This window comes from Dendrobates tinctorius, unplaced genomic scaffold (assembly GCF_039654945.1).
Source record: "Dendrobates tinctorius isolate UK_male_01 unplaced genomic scaffold, ASM3965494v1 ptg000070l, whole genome shotgun sequence".
Lineage (NCBI taxonomy): Eukaryota > Metazoa > Chordata > Amphibia > Anura > Dendrobatidae > Dendrobates > Dendrobates tinctorius.
Genome location: NW_027361738.1, coordinates 27,380,403 through 27,403,093, shown reverse-complemented (window position 1 = coordinate 27,403,093; position 22,691 = coordinate 27,380,403). Strand labels below are relative to the sequence as shown.

The window sequence follows — 22,691 nt, the reverse complement described above, 5'->3', positions numbered from 1 at the left end:
TAATCGCTGTATGTCATCGACACACTATCTGCCCAGCCTCACTCAATCTCTTGGACAACAGACTCATAAACTGCTTCAGCTCTACTTACAGGACTTACAAGCACAGAACACAGACACAGAATGAAATCTATAGCATTTCGACATTGAAATCTGTAATAGAAATTTAGTGCATTTTTGTAAATGCTATTTTTTCTTTGGATTTGTGAAAAATCTGCAGCATATGAGCCCCATGTGATATACTCATACCATTCCACTAGTATATGGGTTCTTTCCCTACACATTTTGATAAAGAAAATGGCAGCAGCCAATTATCTAAAATATTATTACATTATTTTTTCATTATTATTACATTATTGCTTCTTTTAATATTGTAGGCTTATAGCCCAGGAGAGACATGTTTGTTCATCTAACTGTAGGCTCATAACATGAGAGTGGCATGTTCAGTAGGATAGGACCTATCAGAGGGAGGTCACCTTGCCTTGTTGATGGGCATACTTAAATTGGGCAATTTAGGCTGTGTGCACACGATGCAGATTTGCAGCGGATCCGCAGCGGATTTTACCACGCAGAAACGTTGCATATCCACATTGTGATGTACAGTAGCCTTAAAATCAATGAAAAAAAAAACCACTGTGCAGACGCTGCGGATTTTTCCGCGCGGTTTTCCTGCGGTACAAAATCCGCAACATGTTACTTCTTTTGTGCGGTTTTCCATCTCCCCTGTCACCAAATCTGCAGAGGGAAATCCGCACAAAAACCACAAGAAAACTGCATTAAAAATGGAAGAAATCCGCAGGAAAAATGTAGGTCATTTGACCTGCGGATTTCTTCCATTCTGCGCGGAAAAATCCGCAGGGCCAAAAAGTACGTCTGCACTCAGCCTTATGCTCTAAGCACCTTCATTTTTTTCTATGTACAATACAGCTTAGATTTAATGTTTCCAGTGTTTTCATATATTTTGGCCCTTACAGAGTGCTGCTGTTTGTTTGTTTTTTTTATATCATGCAGTTATTGCAGCTTGCACCTGTTCACATTAAGGAGATGCTAGTCGGGTTTTTACTATACTTTTAATGTTATACATATTTATTAATATTATATATAATTATTACTACACCATTGCTCCATTATTATTACATTTTCCTAGAGCGGCAACAGAAGAAGTCCACAACCCAGACTTCCATAAAACGTTACTGCTCCAGGATTGTCATTTTATGGTCATTACAAGTTTTTACTGAATCCAGTGTGTCAGGAGGCCTTTTTAACAAAGCAACGTTTGTCGTCTTACACTTTGCACAAGGTGTCTACCAATCTATAATACATATAGGGACTGTGTATGTGCCACTATACTGAGTCTATGAAAATGTGTGATGAGTCCTAATAAGTGATTTCATTCTCTTTTTCTTTTTCAACTTTTGATTCTTCTCTCACTTTTTACTAATATCCTGACCCATACTTCATTCTATCCTTTAAAGGTCTTGCAATATTTTTTCTTAAGTTTAAGTACAGTAATAATCTAGACAACTAATGCTATGGTTAATGACCAGTTGCCAAGGTTTAACCCCTTCACTACCAAGGGTGATTTGCACGTTAACTCCCGGGCCAATTTTTACAATTCTGACCACTGTCCCTTTATGAGATAATAACTCTGGAATGCTACTATGGATCCCGGTGATTCTGACACTGTTTTCTCGTGACATATTTTACTTCATGTTAGTGGTAAAATTTCATTCATGTATAAATGGAAATTTGGTGAAAATTTCGCAATTTTCCAACTTTGAATTTTTATGCCCTTAAATCACAGAGATATGGCACTCAAAAAACTTAATAGATAACATTTCCCACATGTTTATTTTACATTAGCACAATTTGGGAACCAAAATTTTTTTTTGTTAGGAAGTTATAAGGGTTAAAATTTGACCAGCGATTTCTCATTTTTACAACACCATTTTATTTTTAGGGACCACATCACATTTGAAGCCACTTTGAGAAGTCTATATGATAGAAAATACCCAAAAGTGACACAATTCTAAAAACTGCACCCCTCAAGGTGCTCAAAACCACATTCAAGAAGTTTATTAACCCTTCAGGTGCTTCACAGGAATTTTTTGAATGTTTAAAAAAAAATGAACATTTAACATTTTTTCACAAAAAAATTACTTCAGGTTCAATTTTTTTATTTTACCAAGGGTAACAGGAGAAATTGTACTGCAGAAGTTATTGTGCAATTTGTCCTGAGTACACGGATACCTGATATGTGGGGGGAACCACTGTTTGGGCGCATGGCAGAGCTCGGAAGGGAAGGAGCGCCGTTTGACTTTTTCACTGCAAAATTGGCTGGAATTCAGATTGGACGCCATGCCACGTTTGGAGAGCCCCTGATATGCCTAAACAGTGGAAACCCCCACAAGTGAACCCATTTTGGAAACTAGACCCCCCAAGGAACTTATCTAGATATGTGGTGGGCACTTTGAACCCCCAAGGGCTTCACAGAAGTTTATAACGTACAGCCGTACAATTAAAAAAATTATATTTTTTCCACAAAAATGATCTTTTCACCCCCAATTTTTATTTTCCCAAAAGTAACAGGCCCCCAAAAGTTATTGTGCAATTTGTCCTGAGTACGCTGATACCCCATATATGGGGGTAAACCACTATTTGTGCACATGGCAGAGCTCGGAAGGGAAGCAGCGCCATTTAACTTTTTTGGCTGGAATTGAGATAGGACGCCATGTCGCGTTTGGAAAGCCCCTGATGTGCCAAAACAGTGGAAATCCCCCAATTCTAACTCCAAACCTAATCCTAACCCTAGCCCTAACCCTAACCCTAGTCCTAACCCTAGCCCTAACCCTAGCTCTGACCCTAGCCCTAACCCTAGCCCTAATGGGAAAATGGAAATAAATAAAAAAATAAATATTTTATTATTTTTCCCTAACTAAGGGGGTGATAACGGGGGGTTTGATTTAATATTTATGGCGGGTTTTTATTTTTGGCAGCTGTCATACGCTAAAAGACGCTTTTTATTGTAAAAATAGTTTATGCATCACCACATTTTGAGAGCTATAATTTTTCCATATTTTCAATATTTTGACCCACCGAGTCATGTGAGGTCTTATTTTTTGCGGGACGAGTTGACGTTTTTATTGGTACCATTTTCGGGCCTGTGACATTTTTTGATAGGTTTTTATTCCGATTTTTGGGACGCAGAATGAATAAAAACCAGCGTTTCATGAATTTCTTTTGGGGGGGTGCGTTTACACCGTTCTGCGTGTGGTAAAATTGATAAAGCGGTTTTATTCTTTGGGTCAGTACGGTTACAGCGATACCTCATTTATGTCATTTTTTTATGTTTTGTCGGTTTTATGCAATGAAAACAATTTCTATATAAAAATAATTATTTTTGCATCGCTTTATTCTGCGAGCTATAACTTTTTTATTTTTTTGCTGATGACGCTGTATGGTGGCTCGTTTTTTGCAGGACAAGATGACGTTTTCAGCGGTACCATGGATATTTATATGCGTTTTTTTGATCGTGCGTTATTGCACTTTTTGTTCGGCGGTATGATAAGAAATCATTATTTTTTGCTTCGTTTTTTTTTTTTATGGGTTCGCTAAAGGGGTTAACTAATGGAACAGTTTTATAGGGTGGGTCATTACAGACGCGGTGATACCAAATATGTGTACTTTTATTGTTTTTTTGATATTTTATCTTCAAAAAATGAATTTATTAGGGAATATTTTTTTTTTAATTATTTTTACACTTTTTTTTTTTTTTTTTACTTTATTATAATGGCCCATGGGGGACACCACTGTCCTGTGACAGATCGCTGATCTGTCACATTATAGATCACTGTGACATATCAGCGATCTGTCACAGACACTGCTGCAGGCTTCCTCATGCCTGCGCTCTGCGGGCAGTGAGGAAGCCAGCTCCCTGCAGGCCCCCGAAGATCCCCGTCGCCATATTGGATCCGGGGACCAGCAGGGAAGGCGACCCCCGCAGCGGCGCTGCACATCGAGCTGCTGTGGGGGTCACAGGGAAGCACGGAGGAATCCCCCTCACTGCCGATGCTTCCTTTAATCCCCGGTACACTGCGATCATGTTTGATCGCGGTGTGCCAGGGGTTAGCATGTCGGGGGCGGTCCGTGACCGCCCCTGACACATTGTGCTGGGTGTCAGCTGTGATAATCAGCTGACACCCGGCCGCGATCAGCGGCGCTCACCACGTGAGCGCCGTTGATCGCATTAGACGTAATATTCCGTTCTTGGGACTTAGGTCCCAGGTCACATGGACGGAATAGTACGTCCAATGTAGGAAAGGGGTTAAATGGAATCTGTCACCAGGTTTTTGCTCTGTATGTATTCTAAGAGCAGCATAATATAGAGTCCTTGATTCCAGCGATGTATCACTTACTGGTCTGCATGCTGTAGTTTTGATGCAATTATTGTTTTCTCTGCTGCAGATCTGCTAGTTCTCTGAATGTTGAACCATGTATAACCGGAACACACCACTGATTGACATTGATAAAAAGCTGCTGGGGCGGGGTTACACAGAGCAATTCACTAGGAGGCACAAGACACCTAATCCTGTACTGATAATCTCCTGCTGAAAAAACCCTGATTTTATTGAAATGGCAACACACAGTCTAGTAAGTGACACATCACTGAAAACCCACTGACAGATTCCCTTTAATAGTAATAAAAGGTTTATCCTTCATTATTTAACTTTTTTTTTTTATTTCCCAACAATTCTTGGGTTTCCTTTGTCTTTTATAATGCATCCCTATAAATAATGTCTACACACAGATGTAATAGAACTATCCACTATATCCTGGAGCACATGGGAATATAAACCAATGCAGCATTTACAGTATGTCCCGTAATGCTCTTATATTTTTCAATGGGATTGCGGCATTATTTAGGAGGAATCCAGTGAGCCAGGGTGAACACAGGGCAGACATTTACTGACCCACTGAATGGCACAGAGACACATTGTTTAGTGCAGTGAACTGAACACAAATACATATCTCCAGTGCAGATGGTATTTAATCTCTCCGCCCCCGGTGAGTCTCAGGAACAGGACATTTCCAGTACCTGGTCACCGACCTACACTGGTTCCACATCACCTACACTTCTCAGATGCTCTACAAGACGAGGTTAGAGCCAAACAGAATTAGCCTTCGACGTTCTGGCACTGTTATCTATTCCTGATCCTTCAGGATTGTCGTAACCTAGTTTCTAATAGATGGCTCCCTTGACTCAGCTGGGACTGCCCTAGTTTTCCTCCATAATTATATATAGCCTGGCCTCTTTCAGTGGCCTGCTGTTCAGCTGTCTTTAACATCACTCAAAGATATTTCCTGCGGGCCAGCAAAAAACCTGAACAGCTTCTGGCACTTGGCCATCTCCCGGACGTCTCGATGTGTCCTAAGCCACAGACAGTGCGGCTGAACCGACTTTAATCCCATGTGCTCCAATCAACTTTTAATCCCTTTGTTGACTCGTTCCATGTGTTGTGTTGGTGATAACAGAGATCACTAAGCAGGCATTACGCGTGTAAGCATACTCGCTTGTGAAAAAAAAAATATACATTTTGTTGTCTGCCTGGTGGCTATTGAGTATTAGGAGGTTACGCTCAACAATTCCCTTACTTTAAATTTCATTATTTGTTAAGCATTGATGATTAAATTAGTAAATTAGTAATAAGGGAATCTAAGGCTTCCATGCTTTCTCCTTGCAAGACTAGTCGTCTGATCTGGCACATTGTGCGAGCACAGGTGGTGGGTATTGTTAGTCCATAAATTCACAGACAGTCCATAAAAGGATTTTTGGTAGTCCCAATAATATTTTGTTTTCATCTGGGAAAAGTTGTGATTGGAATAATTATGATTTTACAATTTACATTAAATGGCTCTAGTGTATTGATGTAAGTATTGAAACAATAAAATACATCAAGTATAATCATTAGCATTTAATTTGTTGCTAAAGGGAATCTGTCAACTGGTTTTTGCCATGTAATCTTAGGCAACATGATGTCTGGGCCCAGACACAGATTTTAGCGCTGTGTCACTTATTAGACTCTGTGCTGTTGTTTCAATACAATGAGTGTTTTATCAGCATGAGATTATCACTGCCTGGACTATGGCTCAAGTGCTTTCTTGTCCAGCTCCGTGGCCACCACAGATCAGCATCTTGCTATAAATATACAATGACCACAGAAAGTTGTGGTGTGGGCGGGGGCAGCTTTCTGAGCTCTGCTACAAGCTCCATCTAAAATCTCTGATTATATCATAACTGCTTCACCCAGTAAACTAAGTGACACATCGCTAGAATCAAGGTCTCTTTTCCTATGTTATGCTGGTCTTAGATGAGGCAGAAAAAACCTGGTGACAGATTCCCTTTGAGACAACATTGGGTCGTAGGCATGTAATACTGTAACTTACAAAATAAGCATAATTTACCTGTTGATTGGTACAGTGCTGCCCCCCACTGTTTTGCATTAGAAAGGCACGACTACAGACTAATCATTGGCCTCACAAGTGGAGAACATCAGACAGGATACTGGAGTGGCAGGAGATTCTACACACATGATCAGGTCACCTGACTGACCACCAATGATATTTGAAGGTCCTTGCGGCGATTAGTCCAATATCCCCTTGAGAAAGTTGTTCTACTCTAGGCGAAATGCGCATCAGGGGTCCTTTTGCGAGTCCAAACCTGGTGCCCCATACCTGCCTTCCATAGGTATGTGCCGTTCCACTCTATTTATATACCCACAAGGGTTTTCATTTGATTTATTGTGGACGACACTCTGCCAATTAGATACCTGTGGCCGGTATAGCACTCCAGGCTTGGAGATTGTTTGGTTCTTCCCTGGCTCCCCTTGTCAGCTACTATATATGGGTTTCTGCTGCCCCTATTTTTCACTTTTACAGAAGCCTTGTCATTTAGGAACATAAGCACTATATTGATTTTGGGGGTTGGCACACCTAATTATTATCATTTGTGCTGCACGGGGTCCCGGGAGACAATGTCTCTTCCCCCATTTTTCTCCACCCATGTATCATGTACTATGTTTTTTTGTACGACTTTTACTACTATTTTGAACTTTTCTGATATATGATTAGTAAAGTTTGCCGCTTTATACATATATGCTCCTTTGTTCTCCTTATTATAGGATACTGGAGATTCTACAGGGAAGTAATTCTTAGTTTTGTTATTTTACAGCATTATCTGCCTCCGGTCCAATTTTGTCTGGAATCAAACAATCCCATTAAAATTTTGCCTGTGATCTTTCGGTAACCGGATATATAAAAAAGAAGGTTGTCAACAATGCCACCCATGAGTCCACTTCCAGGTTTGAATTGGAAATTTAGGGTGCATTTACACCTGCCAACTGCGACCCTTAACCAGCTGCTGATCGGCCACATGCCAGCCGATCGACGGTCGTTTAATAGCTGGTTTGAGCAGGCCAACCATACCTTCATGTGGACAGAACATTTATTAATAGGATTGTTGTAAGCGCATAGAATATAATTGTTCTCGGCAGCACTTCACCCGTTTACACAGGATGATGACTTGCCGAGAACAATGATTTTTAAACTTGCTGAAAAATCATTTCCTCTACTGAACGAGCGTTTTGCTCACTCGTCAAGTGATAGGAAGCCCATTTAGATAGGTTGATAAAAAATGAGCATCCTTAGGAACACCTCTTCCCAATTATCGACTTACATAAAAGGGTATTTAAACACAACTTCCATAAGAAAGAAATAACGTATCATTAGTCCATACAGTAGGTGTGATGGATCTGACTGTAAACTATTCTCATTCTCTAGGAGAAAAGAAGCTAGACATGTGCGACTTGGTCAACAATTTTTCGTCATTGGGACGTCTCTGACTTCTAACATCAATAAATGAAACGGTTTGTTAAACTCAAACCATCTTGAAGACCTGTAGAACAGTCAGAAGTTTAGAGGATGCGTAGAAAAATCAACTTATCCATGTTCTATGAACTGGTAGATGCGGCAGATTAGGGATTCAGAAATGTAACAAAAATCAACCAATGTACCGTAATTTAAATTTTTCTTTTTTGAGGTTTCAGAATAAATGATTATTTTCGGACGCTGAGTCTGAAAATTTGAGCTGTTATTCTAATAGTAAATATTAAAATATATCAGCTTGATATTTGGGGCTTATAAGTGACTTGGGTTAAAAGATGGACTCTTCCTTAGGCTGTGTAGAGTGTAACTGTTATCTCTTGATTTCAATGGAACCTTAATGCAACGAGAATAATTCCTACATAACTATATTACTGAAATGTTGTTATTATTATTGTTTTTGATGTTATGTTGAATTATAGGTTGATCAGCTTCAAGCTTTTCTGTTAGTCGTTTATACATTTAGTAAATTGATAAGTTTCAGTATACCTCTGTATATGACCCAGTTAATACATTGTTTAACTAAAATATAATTTTATAACAAAAAAAAAAACACTTTTCCTTTTATGCCCCTGGAAAGACTTCTGGTGGTTTACGCAGATATATTAGCCAGTTGCTTCACTTTAGAGACTCTCTTACAGTGAGAACAGCTGCCTTACAGAATGAGGATGGTTTAAATGAATGTAATTCTCACTAATTAAAAGTCTATAAAAGGATAATTAAAGTAACCAAGTCCAAACGCCATTAAATTAGTCTTCCTGTCATGCCCTGGGCAGCATCATACAGCAATCACTGCTCTTTATAATTGTCCTATCTATTGTCTATACATCACCAAACTATTCATTTGGAAAGTGAGATTTTAGCATTAGAACCTCTAGGGGTTTCTGAGAATATATACAAAATAGAAATGAGCGCATATTTAAGATTCTTTTCCTAGCTGATTTTTCAGGGGTACCCTTTGGGGCCTGTCACACTAAGCGATATCGCTAGCAATATCGCTATAACTTGTGACGTTATAGCAATATTGCTAGCGATATCGCTGTGTCTGATACTTACCTACGACCCGCTCCCCCGCTGGTTACCGCTGATCGCGCGAGAACGTCTAGGACCGTTTCTCGTCGTCAGCTTCCTGCGGCGCTTCCTGTGGAGAGACGAGCGACGAGCGTGGAGCCGGGCGGGAGGACGTCAGGATCGCCTAGTGTGACAGGTAAGTAGTGACCCCCGACCCCTGCGATGTTGCTGGTGAGATCTGCCTGTGTGGCAGCTCACTAGCGACCACTTAGCGATGCACATGTACTTTTAAATATGACCACATACCATGCATTGTGGTGAGTAGCCTCATAAACAGTGCAGAGGTTACCATTTAAAGTGTCAGATAGTGCCCCCACCACTAAGCCATCCACTGCTCTCCCTATCAACAGTGCCAGATAGTGTCCCTGCTACTAGCTGTCATCCACTGCTCTCCCTATAAATAGTACCAGATAGTGCCCCTTTAGGGAAGGTGACCTGACGGACGGACGGACGGACTAGTCAGAGTGAAGAAGGAAAGGTTTGCACAGTGTAGGTAGGTGTCAGTTATGACAGTGGGGAAACAGCTAGGAAAGTGTAGTGGACGTGCAGTACCTTGGGTGGACATTAGATGGCAGGGAGGAGTGTGAGCAAAGGACTTGACAGCAGCTTAGGGCTTTAGAAATCGTTGGTCATGGGGGGCGTGGTTGGAGTGACTGTTTCAAGGAACCGGGTGAGCTATAAATTCTGAGGGAGGGTTCCAGAAGATTCCAGTCCCCAGGGGGAGCTCAGGTGACAGGAGGACTGCGCCAGTCTGTGCGCTCTGAGGAGAATCCGACCAGGGGGACTGAGGAGAGAGAACGTCAGGGGGGTGGTCCTGACAGAAAGGTACCGCAGAAGAGACGTGGCAGTGGGTGAAAGATACTGTATTTAACACGACGACTGACCAGTGGAAGCGCTGTTGGTTTACGGGCCTAGGGCGGCCACAGTGACGGACCTGTCAGGAACGTCAAACAGTGAAGGAGGGACGTTACATACAAATACGTCCCTGGTGAAAAGTACAGTGTGAAAACGGCTCTGAAAACGAAGGGCCGACAAGTGAAGAGAAGTGCGGTGTGTTGCGGAGGCCGTCAGTCGGACGGCAAGTAAAGAAATAAACTTGGACCTGTTGTACCCAGTACCTGCCTCCATCTTGTCTCTGTGTCATCTCTGCGCGGTATAAAAGAGGGATCACCCCCCCAGCTCGCCCGACCCACACCTCTACACCCCCACTACTAACAGTCATCCACTGGTCTCCCTATAAACAGTACCAGATAGTGCCCCCACTACAGTCATCCAGTGCTCTCCCTATAAACTGTGCCAGATAGTGCCCCCACTACTAGCAGTCATCTACTGGTCTTCCTATAAACAGTGCCAGGTAGTGTTCCCACTACTAGCAGTCATCCACTGGTCTCCCTATAATCAGTGCCAGATAGTGCCCCCATTACAGTCATCCACTGCTCTCCCTATAAACAGTGCCAGATAGTGCCCCCACTACTAGCAGTCATCCACTGCTCTCCCTATAAACAGTGCCAGATAGTGCCCCCACAACAGTCATCCACTGTTCTCCCTATAAACAGTGCCAGTAGTGCCCCCACCACTAAGTCATCAGCTGCTCTCCCTATAAACATTGCCAGATAGTGCCCCCACTACATACAGTTATCTACCATTCTCCCTGTACACAGTGCCAGACAATGGCCCTTACAGGCATCTGATGCTCTCCCTATCAACAGTGTCAGGTAGTGCCCCACTAAAAGCTTAGGATCGTATTTTTTTTTGCAAAACTCCTTATATCCTCTGACTGCTATTGACTATAGAATCTAGTGGTTAACAATTTGGGGGTGAAAGGATTTTGTGATCCCAACCATTACAGTTAGAACCCAATAGTCAATTCAAACCCAACCTTCTCTGTTGATCCCCGAGCGCATGGGATTCATCAGGACATAATTGTATGTAATGGAACTTCTGTGTAAAGCATTTCATAATGTAAACTAAGGTCATGGCACATTGAGGGTATTCAGCCAAGCAATCTTTGACAATTCACTACTTCCCACTTGCGCTAAACAAATTTAGTAACATTAGGAAGCAGAATTTATTTTTATACATTTATGGGAAGTGAAAGAAAAGTCACTTATATAGTCCAAGCAACCATACTGTTATGATGTCAACATCATCCCATGTGGATGACTCATGGGTCACGGCGGATGATCACCACTGAATGCACTTTTTTAAACGTTGATTTCTTTTTTATGAATAGATTAGGGATGAGTGAGCACTAAAATGCTCCGGTGAAGTGAACTTAAAATGTAACTTTTATATACCGTATATACTCGTGTATAAGCCGGCCTGTGTCTAAGCCGACCCCCCTAATTTTGCCACAAAAAGCTGGGAAAACTTATTGACTCGTGTATAAGCCTAGGGTGGAAAATGCAGCAGCTACTGGTAATTTTCAAAAATAAAAATAAATACCAATAAAAGTAAAATTAATTGAGACATCAGTAGGTTAAATGTTTTTGAATATCCATATTGAATCAGGAGCCCCATATAATGCTCCATACAATTCATGATGGCCCCATAAGATGCTCCATACAAAATACGCCCCATATAATGCTGCACAAAGGTTAATAATGCCCCCATAAGATGCTCCATAGAATAATATGCCTCATATGCTGCTCCATAAAGCTTATGGCCCCATAAGATGCTCCATAGATTATTGCCCCATAAGATGCTCCATAAAGGTTTTGGCCCATAAGATGCTCCATAGATTATGCCCCATATGCTGCTCCATAGATTATGCCCCCATATGCTGCTCCATAGATTAATTCCCATAAAATGCTCCATAGATTATGCCCCAATAGGATGCTCCATAGATTATGCCCCCATAAGATGCTCCATAGAATATGCCCCCATATGCTGCTCCATAGATTATGCCCCCATATGCTGCTCCATAGATTAATTCCCATAAAATGCTCCATAGATTATGCCCCAATAGGATGCTCCATAGATTATGCCCCCATAAGATGCTCCATAGAATATGCCCCCATATGCTGCTCCATAGAATATGCCCCCATATGCTGCTCCATAGAATATGCATAGAATATGCCCCCATATGCTGCCCCATAGAATATGCCCCCATATGCTGCTCCATAGACTATGCCCCCATAGAATATGCCCCCATATGCTGCCCCATAGAATATGCCCCCATATGCTGCTCCATAGACTATGCCCCCATAGAATATGCCCCCATATGCTGCCCCATAGAATATGCCCCCATATGCTGCTCCATAGAATATGCCCCCATATGCTGCTCCATAGAATATGCCCCCATATCCTTCCCCCATAAGATGCTCCATATATTATGCCCCCATATGCTGCAAAAAAAATGCCATACTCACCTCTCCTGCTCAGGACCCGGCACCTAAGATATTCACATGTCCCCCAGTTCATCGCTGCTCACCGCTGTCTGCCACGTCATCTGTCAGTGACTGTTCAGCCAGCAGAGGGCACAGCGAGCACTAATAACATCACCGCGCCCTCTGCTGGCTAAACGTCACTGACACATGATGCAGCAGACAGCGGTGAGCAGCAGTGGACCGGGGGACAGGTGAATATTGCTATACTTACCCCCTCCTGGCGCGGTCTCTGCAGCCCGGCTTCTCCACGGTCTCCCTTCTTGCCTTCAGCGGTCACGTGATACCGCTCATTAGACTCATGAATATGCACATATTCATGAGTTTAATGAGCGGTACCACGTGACCGCTGAAGGCAGGAAGGGAGACCTGGAGAAGCATGGGGCTGCAGAGACCGTGCCGGGGGGTCAGTATGATCTCTGACACCCCCACTCCCCCTCCCCCGCATGGGCTGAGAATATCATCTTATACACGAGTATATACGGTATATATCTGTATCTATAAGGGCTATCTTGAGTAACCGAAAAGCTAACAACAGTTATCCTCACAGGGATTAGAGCAATAATACACAGGTAACTCGAACACGACTACCCGGTCAGAAGCAGTAACTATGGGGCCGCGGTGTGGCCGACTACGAGTCCAATAACTATAGGTTATCAACTACAACATGTCACTTATCTTCCTCTGACATCCGGCAGAGTGGTGGTCGTTATCTCTTCGGTGTCTCAGCCGCTGGGCCCTGCCGATGAAGATCTGACACAGGCTTCTGGCATTCCTACGCCCAGGTGGTGTGTGGGCGCAACAGGCCCTTGTAGAGTTCCTCTGCGTTGCGCCTCCCGGAGGAGGTGGGATGGCGGCAGCCGGGGCCCAAGACATGTGGGCCACAGCCGCAGGCTGGGGCCAGACAGCGGCGGACAGGCTGCAGCCGGACACGGGCGGCCGCGGGTGAGGAAGAGCAGCCCGCAACCGCGAGCTGGATTTGGGCAGCAGTGGCCACGGGTGGCGACGAGCGGGTTGCAATCGCGGGCTGGATCTGGGCAGCAGCGGTCGCGGGTGGTAGCAGGCAGGCCGCAGCCGTAGGATGGAGTCGGGCTGTGGCGACCGGGGTAGCAGCGGGTAGGCCGCAGACGCGGGCTGGAGTTGGGCTGTGGTAGCCACGGGCGGCAGTGGGTAGGCCGCAGCCACGGGCTGGAGTTGGGCAGTGACGGCAGTGGGTAGACTGCAGCCGCAGGCTGGAGTTGGGTAGTGACGGCCTCAGGAAGCGCAGTCATGCAGGTGGGATCCTTCTGCTGGTCGGCTTGGTGCCATCTCCTTCCTGCCCGTGGTGAGTCTCTCTCCAGTCCCTCTAGTCATCTCCTTCTAGCTCTGGCTCTCTAGCGCACTCCAGTCTTCCTGCTCCTTCTTCCCCGCTCTGTCAAGTTTCAAGTCCTGGCATCCTCAGCTCCTTTTATATTGGCCCTGCCCCCACTCCTTCTAGAACTCTCTCCGGCCTGTCCTCTAATTACGTCCCCCGGAAACAGTCTCCCTAGGAACCTTGGTGACAGTCCCCTTGGTTCTGGTCCAGGTACAAAGCAGGGACTCTACCTCCTACACTGGTGTAAGGGATTACAATGACCAGTATCGGTAGCTAACCCCTTTTAAAGCACATCCTGGTACAATGTAAATATAGTTTGTTGGGATTGTATAATTCTCTTTGTCTAGGTTGTGTATATGTATAGTATTTTAGCTTCTGCTGCACAATGTTTAATGTGAGATTATAGGGAAAGTGCAGTGCTAAACATAGCCACTAGATGGGGGCACAGAGATCATTGAACTGTAAACACTATAGTAGGAACAAGGGGATTAGTATGTGAATAGTTAAGATAGGAGGGGCACGATGGGTACAGCAGGAAGGACTTCATGATAGAGTTAGTTGGTGCCAGGGCGCCCGTTTAGCTCGATTGGGCTAGCTAGCCCCGGGCAATACCGTGCCACGCAACGTTGACAAGAACTAGGCCCAGCCATCTAGTATTGGTGGCCAGGACATCATCAGAGGAAGCAGCGGCAACCGTGCTAGCAGTGCAGCTTTAGTGGGAACTGCAGTTGCTAGGGAAGACTAAGCACTACAGGCAGGTCACTCACCATGTGGCAGCTTATTGCATGGGCTGGTGCCACCAGGACCGGAGCGAAACGATGGAGGAAACCCCCAAGCGGAGTAAGCCTGCACAGGGAGGATTCTGAAGAACCAAAAGGTATGGTCCGTCCCGGAAGCGAGCTTAGTGACACAGAGAGAAGGACAGGGGCAGAGGAAGAGTTGTATTATGTGAAAACTGATGCTGGTGTTGGAACGAATATAGATGTGCTGTGTACAAATATCAGTAAAGATTTTTATTTGAAAGTTGATTTGGACTGTGACTCATTTTGTGAAAAACCGGACCAAGGAAACCTCCAGAAATGTACAGAGGGCCCTGACAGTGCAGGTGATGAAGCCACAGGTATGCAGAGCTATGGACAGTGTGAGCATGTGATGGGATGTCAGGGCTCTAACGCAAATGCTCTCAGCCACGACTTCCGCCCAGGAACACTGTCTCTTAAAATCTTCTGTTGGTTTATTGGACAGATGGAATAAACCAACATGAAGGGAAAAATAACTACAGCCCTTTGGGGCAACGCAGGAAAGCAATACACTGCAACAGTCCATACAAATGTGGGGAGTGGCCCACTGGGGGGCAGTGAAAGTGTTCAGATGAATGGAAAACGTGCTAACTGGAAGGAGAACACTTATTTCCTGTATAATGACTTGCATATAAGGCAAAATTTAACCCCTTCACCCCCAAGGGTGGTTTGCACGTTCATGACCGGGCCAATTTTTACAATTCTGACCACTGTACCTTTATGAGGTCATAACTCTGGAACGCTTCCATGGATCCCGGTGATTCTGACATTGTTTTCTCGTGACATATTGTACTTCATGTTAGTGGTAAAATTTCATTCAAATAACTTGCGTTTATTTGTGAGAAAAACGGAAATTTGGCGAAAATTTTGAAAATTTCGCGATTTTCCAACTTTGAATTTTTATGCCCTTAAATCACAGAGATACAGCACACAAAAAACTTGATAACTAACATTTCCCACATGTTTACATTACATCAGCACAATTTTGGAACCAAAATTTTTTTTTGTTAGGAAGTTATAAGGGTTAAAAGTTGACCAGCGATTTCTCATTTTTACAACACCATTTTATTTTTAGGACCACATCACATTTGAAGCCACTTTGAGGGGTCTATATGATAGAAAATACCCAAAAGTGACACCATTCTAAAAACTGCACCCCTTAAGGTGCTCAAAACCACATTCAAGAAGTTTATTAACCCTTTAGGTGCATCACAGGAATTTTTTTGAATATTTAAAAAAAAATGAACATCTAACTTTTTTTCATAAAAAAAATACTTCAGGTTCAATTTTTTTTATTTTACCAAGGGTAACAGGAGAAATTGAACTGCAAAAGTTATTGTGCAATTTGTCCTGAGTATGCAGATACCTGATATGTGGGGGGGAACGACTGTTTCGGCGCATGGCAGAGCTCAGAATGGAAGGAGCGCCGTTTGACTTTTTCAATGCAAAATTGGCTGGAATTCAGATTGGACGCCATGTCAAGTTTGGAGAGTCCCTGATGTACCTAAACAGTGGAAACCCCCTACAAGTGACCCCATTTTGGAAACTAGACCCCCCAAGGAACTTATCTAGATATGTGGTGAGAACTTTGAACCCACAAGGGCTTTACAGAAGTTTATAACGTACAGCGGTACAATTAAAAAATCATATTTTTTCCACAAAAATGATCTTTTCACCCCAATTTTTATTTTCCCAAGGGTAACAGGACCCTAAAAGTTATTGTGCAATTTGTCCTGAGTACGCTGATACCCCACATGTGGGGGTAAACCACTATTTGGGCGCATGGCAGAGCTCGGAAGGGAAGCAGCGCCATTTGACGTTTTTGGCTGGAATTGAGATCGGACACGATGTCGCGTTTGGAAAACCCCTGATGTACCAAAACAGTGGAAACCCCCCACAAATGACACCATTTTGGAAACTAGACCCCCTAAGGAACTTATCTAGATGTGTGGTGAGCACTTTGACCCCCCCAGTGCTTCACAGAAGTTTATAACACCCGGGCGTGAAAATAAAAAATTCGTATTTTTTCCACAAACATGATCTTTTAATCACCATTTTTTTTATTTTCCCAAGGGTACCAGGAGAAATTGGATCCCAAAAGTTGTTGTCCAATTTGTCCTGAGTATGCTGATACCCCATATGTGGGAGAAAACTACTGTATGGGCACACGTCGGGGCTCGGAAGGGAAGTAGTGACGTTTTGGAATGCAGACTTTGATGGAATGGTCTGCGGGTGTCATGTTGCCTTTGGAGAGCCCCTAATGTACCTAAACAGTGGAAACCCCCCACAAATGACACCATTTTGTATACTAGACCCCCCAAGGAACTTATCTAGATGTGTGGTGAGCACTTTGAACCCCCTAGTGCTTCACAGAAGTTTACAACGCCCGGGCGTGAAAATAAAAAAATTTGTATTTTTTCCACAAACATGATCTTTTAGTCACCATTTTTTTATTTTCCCAAGGGTACCAGGAGAAATTGGACCCCAAAAGTTGTTGTCCAATTTGTCCTGAGTATGCTGATACCCCATATGTGGGAGAAAACTACTGTATGGGCACACGTCGGGGCTCGGAAGGGAAGTAGTGACGTTTTGGAATGCAGACTTTGATGGAATGGTCTGCGGGTGTCATGTTGCCTTTGGAGAGCCCCTAATGTACCTAAACAGTGGAAACCCCCCACAAATGACCCCATTTTGAAAACTAGACCCACTAAGGAACGTATCTAGATGTGAGGTGAGCACTTTGAACCCCCAAGGGCTTCACAGAAGTTTATAATGCCAGGGCATGAAAATAAAAAAATCGTATTTTTTCCACAAACATGATCAATTAGTCCCCAATTTTTTCATTTTCCCAAGGGTAACAGGAGAAATTGGACCCCAAAAGTTGTTGTCCAATTTGTCCTGAGTACGCTGACACCCCATATGTGGGAGAAAACTACTGTATGGACACACGTCGGGGCTCGGAAGGGAAGCAGTGACGTTTTGGAATGCAGACTTTGATGGAATGGTCTGCGGGTATCATGTGCGTTTGGAGAGCCCCTGATGTACCTAAACTATTGAAACTCCCCACAAGTGACCCCATTTTGGACACTAGACCCCCACGGAACTTATCTAGATGTGTGGTGAGCACTTTGAACCCCCAAGTGCTTCACAGAAGTTTATAACACTCGGACGTGAAAATAAAAAAATCATTTTTTTCCACAAAAATGATATTTTTGCCCCAAATTTTTTATTCTCCTAAAGGTAACAGGAGAAATTGGACCCCCAAAATTGTTTTGCAATTTGTCCTGAGTAGGCTGATACCCTACATGTGGGGGTAAAACACTGTTTGGGCGCATAGCAGAGCTTGGAAGGGAAGGAGCACCATTTGACTTTTTCAACTCAGAATTGGCTGGAATTGAGATCAGACGCCATGTTGCATTTGGAGAGCCCCTGATGTGCCCAAACAGTGGAAACCCCCAATTCTAACTCCAACCCGAACCCCAACACGCCCCTAGCCCTAACCCTAGCCCTAACCCTAACCCTAGCCCTAACCCTAACCCTAGCCCTAGCCCTAACCCTAACCCTACCCTAACCCTAACCCTACCCCAACACACCCCTAGCCCTAACCCTAGCCCTAATGGAAATATGGAAATAAATACATTTTTTTAATTTTATTATTTTTCCCTAACTAAGGGGGTGATAACGGGGGGTTTGATTTACTATTTATGGCGGTTTTTATGTTTGGCGGCTGTCGCACGCTAAAAGACGCTTTTTATTGTAAAAATAGTTTTTGCATCACCACATATTGAGAGCTATAATTTTTCCGTATTTTGACCCACCAAGTCATGTGATGTCTTATTTTTTGCGGGACAAGTTGACGTTTTTATTGGTACCATTTTCGGGCACGTGAAATTTTTTGATCGCTTTTTATTCCGATTTTTGGGACGCAGAATGAACAAAAACCAGCGTTTCATGAATTTCTTTTGGGGGGGTGCGTTTACACCGTTCCGCGTGCGGTAAAATTGATAAAGCGGTTTTATTCTTCGGGTCAGTACGGTTACAGCGATACCTCATTTAGGTCGTTTTTTATGTTTTTGTCGGTTTTATGCAATGAAAACTATTTTATATAAAAAATAATTATTTTTGCATCGCTTTATTCAGCGAGCTATAACTTTTTTATTTTTTCGCTGATGATGCTGTGTGGCAGCTCGTTTTTTGCGGGACAAGATGACGTTTTCAGCGGTACCATGGCTATTTATATGCGTCTTTTTGATCGCGCGTTATTACACTTTTTGTTTGGCGGTATGATAATAAATCATTATTTTTTGCTTCGTTTTTTATTTTTATTTTTTAAGGGGTTCGCTAAAGGGGTTAACTAATGGGACAGTTTTATAGGGCGGGTCGTTACGGACGCGGCGATACCTAATATGTGTACTTTTATTGTTTGTTATTTTTATTATTTCCAAAAAATGGATTTATTGGGGGAATTTTTTTTTTTTTTTTCTAATTTATTTGGCGATTTTTTTTTAATTATTTTTACACTTTTTTTTATTTTTTTTTTTACTTTATTAAATAGTCCCAGGTGGGACATCACTGTCCTGTGACAGATCGCTGATCTGTCACATCACAGATCACTGTGACAGATCAGCGATCTGACACAGGCACTGCAGAAGGCTTCCTCATGCCTGCGCTTTGCAGGCACTGAGGAAGCCAGCTTCCGCAGGCCCCCGAAGGCCCCCGTCGCCATCTTGGATTCGGGGGCCTGGAGGAAGGGAGTCCCCCGCAGCAGCGCTGCACATTGCGCTGCCGTGGGGGGCTCAGGGAAGCACGGAGGGAGCCCCCTCCCTGCCGATGCTTCCCTTTAACCCCCGGTACACCGCGATCGTGTTTGATCGCGGTGTGCAAGGGGTTAACGTGTCGGGGGCGGTCCGTGACCGCCCCTGACACATTGTGCCGGGTGTCAGCTGTGATAATCCACTGACACCCGGGGGCGATCAGAGGCGACGTACTATCCCGTCCCCGGTCATATGGGCCTGGGTACCGTGGACGGGATAGTACGTCGGATGGCAGGAAGGGGTTAAAAAGGAAAAAAAAATTGAAGTAAACCAAAATTGATTTTTTTTTAATCAAAATATAGGAAATTTCAGTTTAATTCATGAAGGAAGCAAGAACTGCCAAAATAAGGGACTCAGCTACACCCTCTATTAGACCATTTCTGCATCTCTTGGCAGGAAAAACATGCATTTTTAGTGCGTTTTGTCGCATCTTTGCCTGCGTTTTTGTTTGATTTGAATAAAGTGAATGTTGAAAAACGCAGGGCAAAAACGCACAGAGAACTGACATACTGCAGATTTTTTTCTGCACCAAATCTGCTAGTCAAAAATACTAAACATGTGAATGACACATCAGGTTTTTTATTTGCTTTGCTAGCATCAGGATTTGCTTCAGGTTTTGTCACAAATCCGAGCAGAAAAAGCACGTCAAACACACCAAATCTGCAATGCGTGCACACAGCCTAAATTTTTGAAAATAATTTTTGAGGGTTATATGAGCAACTTAATACTGATAAGGTTTGTGAACAAGTTTTGGGAGGTTTATATGCAAACAATATGTACTCCAGACCACGGAATAGTCTATGGATGAGCAATATAATACCCATAAATTTTTGTACAATTTTTTGAAGCTTACATAGCAACGACATTTACCCAACAAGATGTAATGCCCTATGGATGAGCAATATCATGCCAATAAATTTTGAAGAAGTTTTTGAGGGTTATATACCAAGGAAATGTGCACTAGAGCACGGAACAGTTTATGGGTGATCAATATAATAATAATAAAATTTTGAACAAGTTTTTTGAGGGTTATATATCAATGAAATGTACCCAAGAGCATATAATACTGTATGGCTGAGAAATGTAACCCAGTAAAATTTTTACACTTTTTTGTGCTATATATCACAAAAATGTACCCCAGAACACAAAATAGTGTATGGGTAAGAAATGTGAAGATATAGGCAAGACTTTCAAATGCTTTATTCTACTGTTATATACCACCAAAATGTGACAGAAAGCATGTAATACTGTATGGATGAGTAATCTAATCCTGAAATAGTTTCCAACTCTTTTTGTAAGGTTTACATACCACCGTTATGCAACAATAACCATGTTAAACTGTATGGATGAGTCATTGAATTCATAAAAAAATGTAAACAAAAATATTTTGATAGTGTAGTTGATGTACTTATACAGTCATAAAGGCTTGGCAGAAAGTGCAAAACCAGACAAAAATTGAGTAGCGTCATCCATAGATCCCTGAAAGGTAACTGTCAGTCCTCATTAAAATATCAATATTACAAATACTATATGTGCTGTTGTCATCTGGTGGTGTGGAAAAGTGTGGGCTAATCCAGGGTTTGTTCATTTTTATTAGAGTGAGCCTGTTTGGGACTGACTTAATGTAAGGGCAATGTATGGAACCGTTACCGTAATCAGATTCATTAGGCCAGGTACACACATTAGTATTTGGTCAGTATTTTACATTAGTGTTTGTAAACCAAAATCTTTAGTGGAACAATCAGAGGAAAAATATAATAGAAACACGTCACTACTTCGGTATTTTTCACCAACTCCTGGTTTTGGCTTACACAAACTGATGAAAAATACTGAACGTGGAACGTGGCCTTAGGCCGGGGTCACACTAACCGACACAAAATACGGTCCGTAGTTTACAGGCGTAATACGGATGAATGACCCCTAAATAGTGCTCCGTATGTCATCCGTAAGCAAGGTGCGGTTGCGTATTTTGCGCATGTCTGCATCCGTATGTAATCCGTATGGCATCCGTATGCAATCCGTATGCTGAGATTTTCTCGCAGCCTTGCAAAATGGACATTTAACGGATTTGAGGCCTGCTAACTATTTAAATAATTAGCCTGCACCCTATTTATTGCCTCAGGAACAGGTGGCTGCCTCCATTCTGTCCATTTGTGACCTTGCCTTCACTAGGTGTGTTGGTGTTGTATGTGCAACATGGCAGAGGGTCTGACTTTCAACACAACTGAGCAGGTTCTCTTCAACTGGCTTTTGTCACGCCGCTTTGGTCACCCATACCCAGTGATAGTGGATCCGCGGAGGCAGAGAAGCATGTGGGTCCATCCACTTTTGAGGCAACGACTCACAAGAGGTCATTTCCACTGCCTCTATTCTTCTCTGCGGGAGCATCCTGTTAAATTTTTCCAATACTGTCGCATGAGCATTGCCACATTTGATCGACTCTTGGAGACAGTGCGCCCTGGGATAACCTTTCAGGACACAAGGATGCGCAAAGCTATATCTGCAGAGAGGCGACTTCTACTCACAATACGGTATGTACTACAAAACCACATTCTCTATGTTCATAATGTGTGGGCCAAAGTATGTATTTTTGGCTTATTGGACTAAGTTTAATGCCCTCATCTTAGTCCACATATGTTTAAACTTACAGACCAGAATGTTAGGTCTAATATGTACTGAATATCACTTAGTCATTGTGCAACCAAATATGTGTGTGTTATTCTATCTCAATTCCTACCAAGTTTGGTCGGCATGTAACTGATTTTTTTGGACTTTCTGCATTCTAAAATTATCCATTTCTGTTGTTCTTCAGCTTCCTGTCCACTGGCCTGTCTTATGCCGCCCTCCACCATGAGTTTCTCATTGGAAGAGCGACCATTTCTGGCATAGTCAGGTCAACATGTATAGAAATCTGGACAAGACTCCATCAAGTTGTCATGCCCGAGCCCAGGATGGAAGACTGGTTGAGGATATCAAGGGACTTTGAGGAGGAATGCCAGTTTCCTAATTGTATTGGAGCCCTTGATGGCAAATATATCCGGGTGCGTAAGCCGCCGAACTCTGGCTCCCAATTCTTCAATTATAAACAATACTTTTCTGTTGTATTGTTGGCTCTGGCAGACCCTCAATACAAGTTTATAATTGTTGACATTGGGGCCTATGGAAGGAGGGGAGACTCTAGAGTCTTCAATACTTCCATAATGGCTCGGTGGCTACGCACCATCCAGTTGGATCTACCACCACCACGCCAGCTACCAGGCTCCATTGAAGAATCAGTCCCTTATGTCCTTGTGGCAGATGAGGCGTTTCAGTTAACGCGCAATGTCATGAG

General features: G+C 43.1%; 1 long non-coding RNA gene across 1 annotated transcript in view; it reads left to right on the top strand.

The window, feature by feature from the left end:
* The window catches only part of LOC141095918 (uncharacterized), a 79,116-nt gene extending 70,744 nt beyond the window's left edge, over window positions 1-8,372 (top strand). Inside the window, exon 2 of the long non-coding RNA XR_012233500.1 lies at window positions 7,834-8,372. This is a non-coding gene — a long non-coding RNA (uncharacterized lncRNA). The remainder of the gene's footprint in view (window positions 1-7,833) is intronic.
* Window positions 8,373-22,691: the final 14,319 nt, after the last annotated feature.